The 15091-nt window shown below is 46.8% G+C and overlaps 1 pseudogene; it reads left to right on the top strand.

Annotated features, from left to right (window-relative positions):
• The first annotated feature begins 3428 nt into the window (after positions 1-3428).
• Positions 3429-5119, top strand: LOC147964660 (uncharacterized; annotated as a pseudogene).
• Positions 5120-15091: the final 9972 nt, after the last annotated feature.

Below are 15091 nucleotides of genomic sequence, written 5' to 3'. Positions count from 1 at the left end.
GGATACCATGCATGAGGCCGCAAAGTGATATGAGGAGTTACATGCTAGATCGGTGTGACTTAGAATCGGGGTCCCGACAGCTTTAGTAGTGTATTGATGTGGTGATTAGTGGATTCGTGTGCGTTGTCTCATCTCAAAGAAGTTTCTCATTGTCGTAGAACAGGATAGCCACTGAGTCAAAGCTGGCTTGCTACAACTAAACCCCACATTACCTTCTTGATACAAATGCATGTATGATAGGATCTGATGTAAGTCTTGCTGAGTACCTTTGTACTCACGTTTGCTTTATTTATGTTTTGCAGGTGAGACATCTGCCTCACTAGTAGTACCGCTTGGACTTCGACGAGTAGCTTGTTACCTCAGCTACGATCTTGGTCCCTTGGAAGGGACTTGTAGATAGTCAGGCTTCTCGGCCTTTTTCTTTTGTAGTTGTCTGTACTCAGACATGTAATTCTTCCGTTGCTTGTATGCTCTGAATGATGGGTCATGTGACCCCTGTTTGTATTAATGCTATGTGGCTCTTCTGAGCCTTTATCTATATGAGTTTGTGTTATGTTGTGATGCCATGGTGTACAGCACATACTTACATGTTATGCGTACGTGTGACGTGTATTGCTATGTGTGGGATCCGACAATCTAGTTATTTATCCTTGGCAGCCTCTCTTATGGGGAAATGTAGTCTAGTGCTTCCTTGAGCCATAGTAGTCTGCTACAGCCCGATTCACCGGAGTCCTGCTAGCCCAGCACTACTGCTCAGAACACTTGACTGGCCGGCATGTGTTCCACTTCGTTCCTAGGTCTGTCCCTTCAGGGAAATGTCATGCGGTGACTTCCGGAGTCCTGCCTAGCCTGCTATAGCCCGGGTTCCCCGGAGTCCTGTTAGTCTAGTGCTACAGCTCGAATTCATACGCTGTTGACCGACATGCTTGATGTGATTCATGTATGCCTGTCTCCATAGGTCTGTGCCGCTTTGGGTTCACGACTAGCCATGTCGGCCCGGGTTCTCTGTCATATGGATGCTAGCGACACTATCATATAAGTGAGCCAAAAGGCGCAAACGGTCCCGGGTCATGGTAAGGCGACACCCGTGGGATACCGTGGATGAGGCCGCAAAGTGATATGAGGTGTTACATGCTAGATCGGTGTGACTTAGAATCGGGGTCCCGACAGCTTTAGTAGTGTATTGATGTGGTGATTAGTGGACTCGTGTGCACTGTCTCATCTCAAAGAAGTTTCTCATTGTTGTAGAACAGGATAGCCACTGAGTCAAAGCTGGCTTGCTGCAACTAAACCCCACATTACCTTCTTGATACAAATGCATGTATGATAGGATCTGATGTCAGTCTTGCTAAGTACCTTTGTACTCACGTTTGCTTTATTTATGTTTTGCAGGTGAGACATCTATCTCACTAGTAGTACAGCTTGGACTTCGACGAGTAGCTTGTTACCTTGGCTACGATCTTGGTCCCTTGGAAGGGACTTGTAGATAGTCAGGCTTCTCGGCCTTTTTCTTCTGTAGTTGTCTGTACTCAGACATGTAATTCTTCCATTGCTTGTATGCTTTGAATGATGGGTCATGTGGCCCCTGTTTGTATTAATGCTATGTGGCTCTTCTGAGCCTTTATCTATATGAGTTTGTTATGTTGTGATGCCATGTTGTACAACACATACTTACATGTTATGCGTACGTGTGACGTGTATTGCTATGTGTGGGATTCGACAATCTAGTTATTTATCCTTGGCAGCCTCTCTTATGGGGAAATGTAGTCTAGTGCTTCCTTGAGCCATAGTAGTCTGCTACAGCCCAGTTCACCAGAGTCCTGCTAGCCCAGCACTACTGCTTAGAACACTTGACTAGCCGACATGTGTTCCACTTCGTTCCTATGTCTGTCCCTTCGGGGAAATGTCACGTGGTGACTTCCGGAGTCCTGCCTAGCCTGCTACAGCCCGGGTTCCCCGGAGTCCTGTTAGCCCAGTGCTACAGCCCGGATTCATACGCTGTTGACTGACATGCTCGATGTAATTCATGTATGCCTGTCTCCATAGGTCTGTGCCGCTTTGGGTTCACGTGATATGAACATGGTTGCATCAAGTGTGTCAACTAAAGGTGTCCGCGATGAACCTAAATCAATTCAAGATGTGGGCACTAATTTAATAACTCAGATTGGTTGTGTTAATTATTCTATGGCCAAGAATATAAAGATGTTCACATGCAAAGGACATACAAGGGGTGTGCAACGTGAGCTGCATTGTGGCAAAGATGGACGTATGCGAATACTATGTGGACCTGGTTTGGCCAGCTTAACCAGTTGTGGATCAAGACTTAATTGTCCAAGAGCTATAGATTTGAACAGGGCATGCATGAAGAGCTATCCATGTAAATCACAGGGACTTGTGCGTGGAGGAAGGCTTGGCGAGAAATCAGGATTACACGCCAATCATGAACCAGTACCCAAAAAAATTGTTCCTACTTTTCGTACGCCACCAGGAGAATTAAGATTAGGATCTTTCCTAATCTCCATTAAATTAGGACCTCATCAGTTATAATAGGTAGTTTAGTTTTTTTAAGTTTGAAAAGATATCCAAGTTGTTTCCTTTTATCTTCTTGGTGTGTGTGTTGTATTAGTTGGCAAGAAATCAACTTGGAAAGAGGACGTGTCTTTCAAGGACTCTTGTCCGTGAGTCTAGCTAGTTTGGTAGATACGGCATGCGTTTACTTCGGCATATAAAAGCCAGGCTTTGGCCATGTATAGTAGGGGAGTTTTATTTGGAGTATGAGATATACAGAAAAACGTCCGAGTTACGGGCGGCCATATCTTGTGTATTACCTATGATTTTCCCATCGTGGAAATTTACTAGCGACGGAGGGTTGATCATCACATCGACGCCTACGTGCTGATCCAAGGGGGTCATATTTTCGTTTGTTTATTTTCGTACACAGGTGAAAATTATCCTGAAGGTTGCGAGGAGAAAACAAGGGGACGAACTATTGATCGAGTATCGCCGTGAAAGATCGGGCCATCTACACGCGCGAATTAGCGTCTCGCTAGTCCGTGTCTCATCAAGTGGTATTCAGAGCAAAGGTTAGTCACGGCGATTCAGTTTGTAATATCATCTGCGGAGTCAAGCATCAAGATGTTGAGCAGAAACATATTGATGGAGGAGGAAGGCATTGGCGAGGTCACTCTTTTTCACACTCGTTGCGTCGTGAACGAACGACGTGTCAATCTGACAATCGATGAGAGTACCGCAGTCAATATGGTGAGCATTGAGGTGGTGGAAAAATTGGGGCTGAAGATGGCACCTCTTGAAAGACCGTACACGCTGAAGTGGTTCAAAGGTGAAATCAAAATTACGCATCAGATTTTGCTAATTTTTGATCTGGGAAAATATTGTCGTGCGGAATTTTTTCATGTTTGCCCTGTGTCCATGGTGTCGTGCCATCTGCTACTTGGGGACCCATGGTGCAAGCGGGTTGGGGCTGTTCGGGATGTCAAGAAAAATAGTTATTCTTTATCACGGAAGGGCAAACAAATTTGTTTTATTCCCATGCCAATGGATGTGTTCGCTGCTGATTGGGAAGATCGTTTGCGAAAAAGAAGAGAAGAGGTAGAAGAAATAAAAGAAGAAGTTGATGCACCGATGAAGGGTCTTAATCTCTTAGTGAAGAAGGTGCAGGAGAATGGTGATCCTAAAGGGCAGCGATGGAGTGTTTTTAAAACACAGTGTAAGATCAACAATCGTGCTTGCAAGTTGATAATTGATGGTGGTAGCTTTACAAATGTCATTAGCAAAGATCTTGTGCAAGAGTTGGGTTTGTCTATGTGGCGGCACCCTCAACCACACCACGTGGAGTGGCTATATAATTCTGGAAAATTAAAGATTACACATAAGGTACGTGTACACTTTGTTGTTGGAGATTATGTTGACAAGGTGGACTGTGATGTCATGCCAATGGATGCTTGTCAGTTGTTATTGGGAAGACCATGGCAGTTCGATCATGATGCATTGCATGCCGGAAGATCCAACACCTACACGTTCATCCATGATGGAAAGAAGCATGTGTTGAAACCGATGGCGGACGGTGCAATCACCATAGAAAAGCAAGTTCCAAAAAAGAAGGTTGTGCTAAAATTGGACTCCAAACCGAGGACGGTTTTGCTTCAAGGGAGGGAGGATGATATGAACATGGTTGCATCAAGTGTGTCAACTAAAGGTGTCCGCGATGAACCTAAATCAATTCAAGATGTGGGCACTAATTTAATAACTCAGATTGGTTGTGTTAATTATTCTATGGCCAAGAATATAAAGATGTTCACATGCAAAGGAAATACAAGGGGTGTGCAACGTGAGCTGCATTGTGGCAAAGATGGACGTATGCGAATACTATGTGGACCTGGTTTGGCCAGCTTAACCAGTTGTGGATCAAGACTTAATTGTCCAAGAGCTATAGATTTGAACAGGGCATGCATGAAGAGCTATCCATGTAAATCACAGGGACTTGTGCGTGGAGGAAGGCCTGGCGAGAAATCAGGATTACACGCCAATCATGAACCAGTACCCAAAAAAATTGTTCCTACTTTTCGTACGCCACCAGGAGAATTAAGATTAGGATCTTTCCTAATCTCCATTAAATTAGGACCTCATCAGTTATAATAGGTAGTTTGGTTTTTTTAAGTTTGAAAAGATATCCAAGTTGTTGCCTTTTATCTTCTTGGTGCGTGCGTTGTATTAGTTGGCAAGAAATCAACTTGGAAAGCGGACGTGTCTTTCAAGGACTCTTGTCCGTGAGTCTAGCTAGTTTGGTAGATACGGCATGCGTTTACTTCGGCATATAAAAGCCAGGCTTCGGCCATGTATAGAAGGGGAGTTTTATTTGGAGTATGAGATATACAGAAAAACGTCCGAGTTACGGGCGGCCATATCTTGTGTATTACCTATGATTTTCCCATCGTGGAAATTTACTAGCGACAGAGGGTTGATCATCACATCGACGCCTACGTGCTGATCCAAGGGGGTCATTATTTTCGTTTGTGTATTTTCGTACACAGGTGAAAATTATCCTGAAGGTTGCGAGGAGAAAACAAGGGGACGAACTATTGATCGAGTATCGCCGTGAAAGATCGGGCCATCTACACGCGCGAATTAGCATCTCGCTAGTCCGTGTCTCATCATCACGACTAGCCATGTCGGCCCGGGTTCTCTGTCATATGGATGCTAGCGACACTATCATATACGTGAGCCAAAAGGCGCAAACGGTCCCGGGCCATGGTAAGGCGACACCCGTGGGATACCGTGCGTGAGGCCGCAAAGTGATATGAGGTGTTACATGCTAGATCGGTGTGACTTAGAATCGGGGTCCCGATAGCTTTGGTATCAGAGCCTGACTGCCTGTAGGATTACCAAGCCAACCTGGTCAAAGTTGAGTCTAGAAATTCTTTAGCTATATAGGGGAATTGATTGTGGAAGGGAACGTAAGGCTTTTTTTTACTCCTTATACCTCATGCCCTTCTGATCTGAGTCATCCTATCCTTCCTACGGGGTTAAGGAACTAGGCTTTCTCTTCCGTCTATCAGGATCACGTGTTACTACTCCGTAGTCTCTTAGGATTGGTTGATCAGAGTCATATTTCAGTTTTCAAGTACTTCTGGTGTAGTCTGTTTAGTAATATCCCAGAACCTTGAGTGAGGATGTTGAGTATGGTGCTACCCCGTCTTTTGCAGAATGTCCCATTTCGAGCATTTTACTGCCGTTATGCTACCGGAATTGTCCTAGGAGTTCAAGAGATAGTATTTTCCTCGTACTATATTCTACATCCTTATGATGATGCTGAATCCATCCTTGTTTCCTTGGTTGGCTCTTCAGGATGTCGTCAGTTAACCGAAGTTCTGTTGCTCATAGCCGGAACCACGGAGATGGTAGGGATGAGGATCCTCCCGACCAGCCTTCGTTGGCAGAGTTCATGTTAGAGATGGAGAAGAACAAGCGAGAGTCTAACCGCTTGTTAGCACGTATTGAGGAGAACACCTCCCATCAGTGCAAAGAGTCAGCATCCATCTATGATTTCATTGGTCTGAAACCACCTACCTTCCATCATTCCATTGAACCACTCGATGCAGATGACTGGCTCCGTAGTATCACACACAAGCTGCGTTCTGTGAACGTAGCTGAAAGTGACAAGGTCACCTACGCTTCTTATCATCTGGAAGGTCCTGCTAGTATTTGGTGGCAGAACTATGAGGCTATGCTTCCAGCTGGCCAGATAACCACCTGGAGAGATTTCACTGAGGCTTTTCGCGAGCATCACATTCCTCAGGCTCTCATTGACCGCAAGAGAGAAGAGTTCTGTAGTTTCACCCAGAGTAAGATGGCTGTTGATGCTTACAGTAGAGATTTTGAGAACCATGCCCACTATGCTATAGAAGAGGTGTCCACGGACGCCAAGAAGCAGGCTAGGTTCCGGAAGGGTCTCAACCCCAAGTTGCGTCATGATCTCCACTTGCATCATTGCAATACATTCTAGGCTCTTGTGAACAAGGCCATTAATGCAGAGACAACTCAACTCACTTACGAGGAGTCTCGTAAGCACACCAGTGATTTGGTTTCTTCCTCCGGTTCTACTTCGCAGAAGCGCCAGATTTGGGTTCCGAACTCCGCTCTTCCACCCGGTTACTCACTGAGGCCCTCTTATGTGGCGCCTCACCCAGTTCAGTTACATGCTCCACCCAAGCCTGTTGGTAGACCGCTTGTCAAAGCGGGTCCACGTACTACTCCAGGGACTTGTTTCACATGCGGAGAGCTAGGACACTATGCACGTGACTGCTCTCAAACTGATTATGCTCCACCCCAGCTTGAGAAGTCTGTTGGCCGTGGTAAGCCATCACGCAAGATGATCAGTGTCAAGTCAGCTCCCACTGAACGTGGATGTGTGCATCACGTCTCAGCTAAAGATGCTCATGATGATCCGGATGTCGTTCTTGGTACACTCCTTGTCAACTGTCATCCAGCTTCGGTTCTGTTCGATACCGGAGCATCTCACTCCTTCATTTCTGAAGGCTATGCTTGTTTGCATGACATGTCATTTTGTGATATGCCAACTCCACTTGAAATCCAAACTCCAAGGTCTAGATGGCAAACTACCAGAATAAGCCATGGTAATGAAAGACTTGTTGACAGACTTGTATTCCTTGCATCACTTATAGCCCTCAAGTCTACAGATATTAACATCATCTTGGGTATGGACTGGATGAAAGCTCATCATGCCAAGATTGATTTTTACACAAGGTCTGTTCAGCTTACACACCCATCTGGCAAGATAGTCACCGTCTCCACTAGAGTTGCAAAGCGTCAGCTCTATTCTCTTAATGCCAACCCTCTTCCAGACCTTGAAGATATCCCGGTAGTCCGTGACTTTCCGGATGTCTTTCCAGAGGAATTGCCAGGTATTCCACCTGACAGAGATGTAGAGTTTGTCATAGATCTTATCCCAGGAACCGCTCCAATCTCTAGGAGACCTTACAAGATGGCACCCTTAGAACTAGCTGAGCTTAAGAAACAACTCGATGAATCCTTGCAAAAGGGTTTCATCCGTCCTAGTTCTTCTCCCTGGGCTTGCCCCGTCCTCTTCGTCAAGAAGAAGGATGGTACGGACCGAATGGTTGTAGATTATCGTCCCGTTAATTTGGTCACGATAAAGAACAAGTATCCGCTCCCCAGGATCAACGACCTGTATGACCAGCTCGCTGGATCCTCAGTCTTTTCAAAGATGGACTTGAGGTTAGGCTACCACCAAATCAAGATCAGAAATGGGGACATTCCTAAGACGGCTTTTGTCACTCGTTATGGCCAGTACGAGTACACCGTCATGTCCTTTGGTCTAACCAATGCTCCAGCTACATTCTCCCGCTTGATGAACTCGATCTTCATGGAGTACTTAGATAAGTTCGTCATGGTTTACCTCGATGATATTCTTATTTACTCGAAGAACGAGGGAGAGCATGCCGAACATCTTAGACTTGTGTTAGAAAAACTCAGAGAGCACCGCCGTTATGCCAAGTTCTTCAAGTGCGAATTTTGGTTGCCAGAAGTGACCTACCTAGGCCACGTGATATCTGGTAAGGGCATTGCCGTCAATCCCGAGAGAGTTTAGGCCATTCTTGATTGGACTCCGCCTGAAACAGTTAAGCAAGTTAGGGGTTTCCTTGGCCTAGCCAGTTATTGTCGCCGCTTCGTTGAGAACTTCTCCAAAGTGGCCAAACCTCTCACGGAACTTCTCAAGAAAGATAAAAAGTTTGAGTGGTCCCCATAGTGTGAGCACAATTTTCAGGAACTGAAAAGACGCCTGACTTCTGCTCCCATACTTGTGCCACCGGATTTCACTAAGGACTTTGTTATCTATTGTGATGCCTCACGACAGGGACAAGGTTGCATTCTTATGCAAGATCGCCATGTGATTGCCTATGCATCTCGACAGTTGCATCCACATGAGGAGAATTATCCTACACATGATCTAGAGCTTGCAGCCGTAGTCTATGCACTTAAGACCTGGCGACATTACCTTCTCGGTAAACGTTGCGAGATTTACACCGATCACCAGAGTCTCAAGTATATCTTCACCCAACCAGATTTGAACCTTAGGCAAAGACGTTGGCTGGAGTTGATCTCAGATTACGACTTAGGGATTACCTACACCCCAGGCAAGGGGAATGTCATGGCTGATGCACTAAGTCGTAAGTCCTATTGCAACAATCTCATGTTGCAACAGGGCCAACCACTTCTCCATGAGGAATTCTGTAAGCTTAATCTTCACATTGCTCCTCATGGATTCCTTTCTACCTTGGTGGCGAAACCTATTCTTGTGGATCAAATCATCTCTACTCAGAAGCAGGATACGGGAATTTCCCGGATCAATAGAAACATTAACAAGGGAGTTGGTGGTAGTTTCTCTATAGATGATCGTGGTGTTGTTTTCTTTGAGAGTCGCTTGGTGCTTCCCAAGAATCAACATCTTCGACAATTAATCCTTAAGGAGGCGCATGAATCTCCTCTCACGATTCAGCCCGGTAGTACTAAGATGTATCAGGACCTATGCCAGAGGTTCTGGTGGACTAGGATGAAGAGAGAAATTGCTCAGTTTATTGCTAACTGCAACGTTTGTCGTCGCGTTAAGGCAGAACATCAAAGACCTGCTGGCACCCTTCAACATTTAGCTATTCCTGAGTGGAAATGGGATAAAGTTGGTATGGACTTCATCACCGGCTTTCCCAGGACCAAGAGAGGGAATAATGCTATCTTCGTAGTCATTGATTGTCTTTCCAAAGTGGCTCACTTCCTACCTATTCGAGAGAGTATCACTGCTAGTCAGCTCGCTGACTTATATATTTCTCGAATAGTGTCACTTCATGGTGTTCCACTAGAGATTAATTCAGACCGTGGTAGTCTTTTCACTTCTCATTTCTGGGAGAGTTTCCAAACTGCCATGGGCACCCATCTTTCCTTCAGTACCGCTTTCCACCCTCAATCAAGTGGTCAGGTGGAAAGGGTCAATCAAATTCTCGAAGACATGCTTAGAGCTTGTGTTATCTCATTTGGTATGGATTGGGAGAAGTGTCTTCCCTTCGCCGAGTTTGCTTATAACAATAGCTACCAATCTAGCCTCAAGAAAGCTCCTTTTGAGGTTCTGTATGGACGAAGATGTCGAACACCTTTGAACTGGTCAGAAACCGGTGAAAGACAATTCTTTGGACCGGATATGATCCAGGAGGCAAAAGAGCAAGTTCGCATCATTCGTGAGAATTTGAAAACAGCCCAATCTCGTCAAAAGAGCCAGTATGACCGTAGTCATAAGGAAGTGGCTTATGAAGTTGGCGACAAGGCTTACCTCCGGGTTACTCCTTTGAAGGGTACCCATCGATTCGGTATCAAGGGCAAGTTGGCTCCTCGTTACATTGGTCCCTTTCTCATTCTCGCTAAGCGAGGATAGGTTGCCTACCAGTTGGAACTACCGCCACATCTTTCTCGAGTTCATGATGTCTTCCACGTCTCTCAACTCAGGCGTTGCTTCTCGGATCCCATCCGCGGAGTGGACCACGAAACGCTTGATCTCCAAGATAACCTCACCTATCGAGAGTACCCTGTTCGCATTCTTGATCAAGCAGAGCGTGTCACTCAACGTCATAACATCAAGTTTCTCAAGGTTCAGTGGTCTCATCATTCCGAGAGAGAAGCTACCTGGGAGCGTGAAGATCGTCTTCGACTTGAGTACCCCACTTTCTTTCCGCCAACTCCTGAATCTCGGGACGAGATTCTTCCGAGTGGGGGCGAGTTGTCACATCCCTAGTTCTGGTATGACCTAAACTAGCTAGTAATTTGTGCATCATGTTCAAATTCCATTTAAATTTGAAATGGGGATTTGCGAAACCCTCAGAATCATTTATGAAAATGACCCAAGTAAAAATTGCTCCAAAATGGTCCAAGAAAATGCTCATGTTGCTCTCTGAAAATATTGGACAGAGATAAAAATCAAACCAATATTTTAAAGTGCTCATAAGTATTTATTTTGGGCATTTGGAATTAATCTAGTATTTATTTGCGTTGGATAAATATTTCTATATATACAAAATATTGTCCAATAATTCTGAATTTTGGTGAGGGGCTTTGGATTAATTCCTTAGGTCCCTGCAAAATTTGACAGAATTAAATAAATTAGTTTAGTATTATTTTAAAAGCAGAAACAAATGTCAGAAAATAGAAAAGAGAACAAAATGGAAAAATGTTTACCTGGGCCACCTGCGGCCTGGCACTGTGCCGGCCCAACTGTGCTGGGCCAGCCCACTGACAACCGCATCGTCCTCCACCTCGCGCCAGTAGGCGAGGCATGTGCCCGGCGCGCACGCGCTCCACGCGCCACGGCACCTGCCTGCCTGTCCTCCTCCTCGTCGCCTGGATGCCCCGCGCGACGCCACGCGCCGCCCCGCACCTCTCTCCCTCTCTCCAGTGGCCTCCCCTCCTCTTTCTCGCCCTTCCCCGCGAACGCCCGAGCGCTGCCGTTGCCGCCGCACGCCGTAGCCGCAGCCACGGTGCTCCCCTTGCCTCGCTGCTATGTCCAGAAGCTCCGCCACCTCGTCCGCAACCTCTCCGCCAAGCCACACGAGCGGACGCGCCCTACAGCGGCTCCCCCGACCTCTTCTTCTACCTCGGTTCGCCGGAGATCCCCTTCGCCGCCCGCTCGCTCCGACGCTTCCCCGAGCCAAATGAGCCGCCCATCCGACTCCCTGTGAGCTCCGCCATCTTCTCCCCTGCTCCCCGCGCTCGTACGCTTCCTCTAGCTGCCTCCCATACCGGAGCCGAGCCGCTCCGCCGCACGGGCTCGTCGCCGGCGAAGCCCCGGTGACCAAATGGCCCCGCGCGTGCGTCCGTTGCACTCGCAACGACCCGTGGAGCAACGCTAGCGCGACAACCAGCTTGTTTGCAAGCCGCAGCGCTAACCCCGCACCCACCCGAGCTCCGGCTGCCGCCGCGAGCTCTGCTCCGGCGAGCTCCGCCGTTCCCGCGGCCTCCCCTGAGCGCAGCTGGATGCGCCCATGCACGGGCTACCCGCCGGTGGCCTCCGTGTGCCAAACCATGGCCTCTAGCTCATTCCGGTGAACTTCTACCGTGGCTTGAGGTCGTCGCCGGTGAAACTCCGGCGGCTGACGTGGCGCATGATTAGCTGCTAACCCTGCCGCTTAATCCACCCCCTAAGCCACTGACTATGGGCCCCAGGGCTCGGTCAAACCCTGGTCAGCTGGGTTTGACTCGGGTTTAGCCCCTGTGTCATTGACGTGTGGCCCCCACACGTCAGGTTTGACCTGGTCAGCCCTGCTGACGCCTCTATGATGTCATGCTCACGCAATAATGATTTTTTCTGGATTTTAAATAATTCAGAGAATTCCAGAAATTGATATAAACTTCAAAAATTCATAGAAATTCAACCGTAGCTCAGATTGAAATAATTTATATATGAAAAATTATCAGAAAAATTCAATATATCCATCTGTACCACTTTCATGCATGTTCAACCAACTTATACCCACTGTATAAGTGAAAACATGATAATGGCATTTTAAATGCTAAATATGGAGTTTGCATATGAACCCTTGGTCCATATGGACTTCATTTAAATTGTTGCTAGATGCATTAGTGCAAATCATAACATTATTACCATGTTCATGCATCATAATGTTGCGTATGCTTGTTTTTTGATTTCCGACACCGTTCCTTCTCGATAGGTCCTGCTCCGGAAAGTGTTTGGGAGTACCTATCAGTGGAGCAGTGCCCCCTGTTGATCTACCAGGCAAGCAAACCCCCTTGTTCATTCCGATACAATCCCACTCTCTCGCTTCTGCTCCCTTTTAATGCATTAGGACAACAACGATTCAACTGCTATTTTATGCTGCAGTAGTTGAACCCATTCCTCTGCATGACCTGTCATTGCCACAGTAAATAGTTGAAACCCACTAGCATGTTTAGGAGTTGCTTGAGCCATGTTGTGTTCTTGCCATGCCATGCCTGCTATTGCTTAGAGTATGCCAGGTCTGATTCATTGGGAATGAATTGGAGTACAGTGCTATGTTCTGATGTTGAGAGTTAAGCGTGTGAACATGATTTGGTAAAGGTAGCGGTGAGAGGCCATGTAGGAGTACATGGTGGGTTGTCTCATTGGGACCGTCCTTAAGAACTAAGTTCTGTGTAAGTTGTCCAATGACTAGCTACTACCAGACATTGGGCTTTGGGTGCTCCAAGCTCTCTCGACTTATTAACCGCCTTGATCTTTGTCCAGGAGTTGCAAATAGTATCTGGTGTTTGTAGGTAGTGCCATTTTTCTACCGAGTGGCACCTGGCAGGGTTGACTTGGGACAGACTAGGCACACGTGGCCCGGTGTATCGAGTGGCACCCGGATGGTGGGCTCGGGAACCCTGTACACATCGTTTGGGGCCGTGAGCGAAACCCCGGCCGGATCTCCTTGCGGATGGAACCCGAATAGGCGATAAACCTGGACTAGAGTCTTGTGTGGTTAGTCAGGTCGTGGCCGACACCCTCGCCAGGCTTTGAAGGTTGCCGGGATACATGACGTGTACATGGTGATAAGTGGTGAGAGCGTGTGTGAAGAAGTACACCCCTGCAGGGTTGTCATGATCTATTCGAATAGCCGTGTCCTCGGTTATGGACTTCTTGGATGCTTACGTGGTACATAGACAACTTTAAGTGGATACTCTAAAATGCTCAAGACAAGTGTGAGTGCTATGGATGGCCTTCTCGTCAGGAGACGAGGATGAATTCATAGTAGTGTATTGATGTGGTGATTAGTGGACTCGTGTGCGCTGTCTCATCTCAAAGAAATTTCTCATTGTCATAGAACAGGATAGCCACTGAGTCAAAGCTGGCTTGCTGCAACTAAACCCCACATTACCTTCTTGATACAAATGCATGTATGATAGGATTTGATGTAAGTCTTGCTGAGTACCTTTGTACTCACGTTTTGCTTTATTTATGTTTTGCAGGTGAGACATCTGTCTCACTAGTAGTACCGCTTGGACTTCGACGAGTAGCTTGTTACCTCAGCTACGATCTTGGTCCCTTGGAAGGGACTTGTAGATAGTCAGGCTTCTCGGCCTTTTTCTTTTGTAGTTGTCTGTACTCAGACATGTAATGCTTCCGTTGCTTGTATGCTCTGAATGATGGGTCATGTGACCCCTGTTTGTATTAATGCTATGTGGCTCTTCTGAGCCTTTATCTATATGAGTTTGCATTATGTTGTGATGCCATGTTGTACAGCACATACTTACATGTTATGCGTACGTGTGACATGTATTGCTATGTGCGGGATCCGACAATCTAGTTATTTATCCTTGGCAGCCTCTCTTATGTGGAAATGTAGTCTAGTGCTTCCTTGAGCCATAGTAGTCTGCTACAGCCCGGTTCACCGGAGTCCTGCTAGCCCAGCACTACTGCTGAGAACATTTGACTGGCCGGCATGTGTTCCATTTCGTTCCTATGTCTGTCCCTTCGGGGAAATGTCACGCGGTGACTTCCGAAGTCCTGCCTAGCCTACTACAGCCCGGGTTCCCCGGAGTCCTGTTAGCCCAGTGCTACAGCCCGGATTCATACGCTGTTGACCGACATGCTCGATGTGATTCATGTATGCCTGTCTCCATAGGTCTGTGCCGCTTTGGGTTCACGACTAGCCATGTCGGCACGGGTTCTTTATCATATGGATGCTAGCGACACTATCATATACGTGAGCCAAAAGGCGCAAACGGTCCCGGGCCATGGTAAGGCGACACCCGTGGGATACCGTGCGTGAGGCCGCAAAGTGATATGAGGTGTTACATGCTAGATTGGTGTGACTTAGAATCGGGGTCCCGACAGTCAGCATATTCCATGTGCTGACCCGTTTCGGGCTGCAATGTTAATGTTCCAGACTTTTCAGACGATGATTAAGGAGTTTTTAGGTCGTGGTTCTATACTCAGTGATGCCGTTGGAGTTGATGGACTCACTTATCTTCCAAGCCTTCCGCTGTTATTGTTATTAGATGGTCTTAAGCCATATTTATTGTAATAAGTTCTCTTTTGAGACACTCGATGTAATAGTTCTGTGATTGCTACTCTGTTATAAATCCTTCAAGTACTGTGTGGTGTCAGCATTACTGATCCAGGGATGACACCTGAGCACAGAGATTGGACCATGTGAGGTCTGGTCGCTACAAGATGGTATCAGAGCACACACTGACTGTAGGACACGACCACTAAGCTAAAAGCCTAGATCACTACTCACTGTCTTCTCTTTCTGACTTCTCATATTTTCTACTCTTTTAGGATGGCGGATGCAAGGAACAAGTTCACTCAACCGGAGGAAGATACACCCTTTGGACGTCACTTGAAGGAAGTCACTAGATACCTGAACATAGGAGTACCAAGTTTCACCGGAACCTACAACGCCACCTTACCCGAAGAAGAGCGCTGGATGATTCAAGTTCAAGTTCCAGGAAGGACATTCATGCCAGTCATTGAGCCCATAGAGTTTTCTTTTGATGCACCAACTTGGAGTCT

The sequence above is a fragment of the Triticum urartu genome, chromosome 6A (genome assembly GCF_056163025.1).
Source record: "Triticum urartu cultivar PI428250 chromosome 6A, HENAU_Tu73, whole genome shotgun sequence".
Taxonomy (NCBI): domain Eukaryota; kingdom Viridiplantae; phylum Streptophyta; class Magnoliopsida; order Poales; family Poaceae; genus Triticum; species Triticum urartu.
The sequence above is the reverse complement of the archived record's forward strand: the minus strand, read 5'-3'. Positions and strand labels throughout refer to the sequence as shown.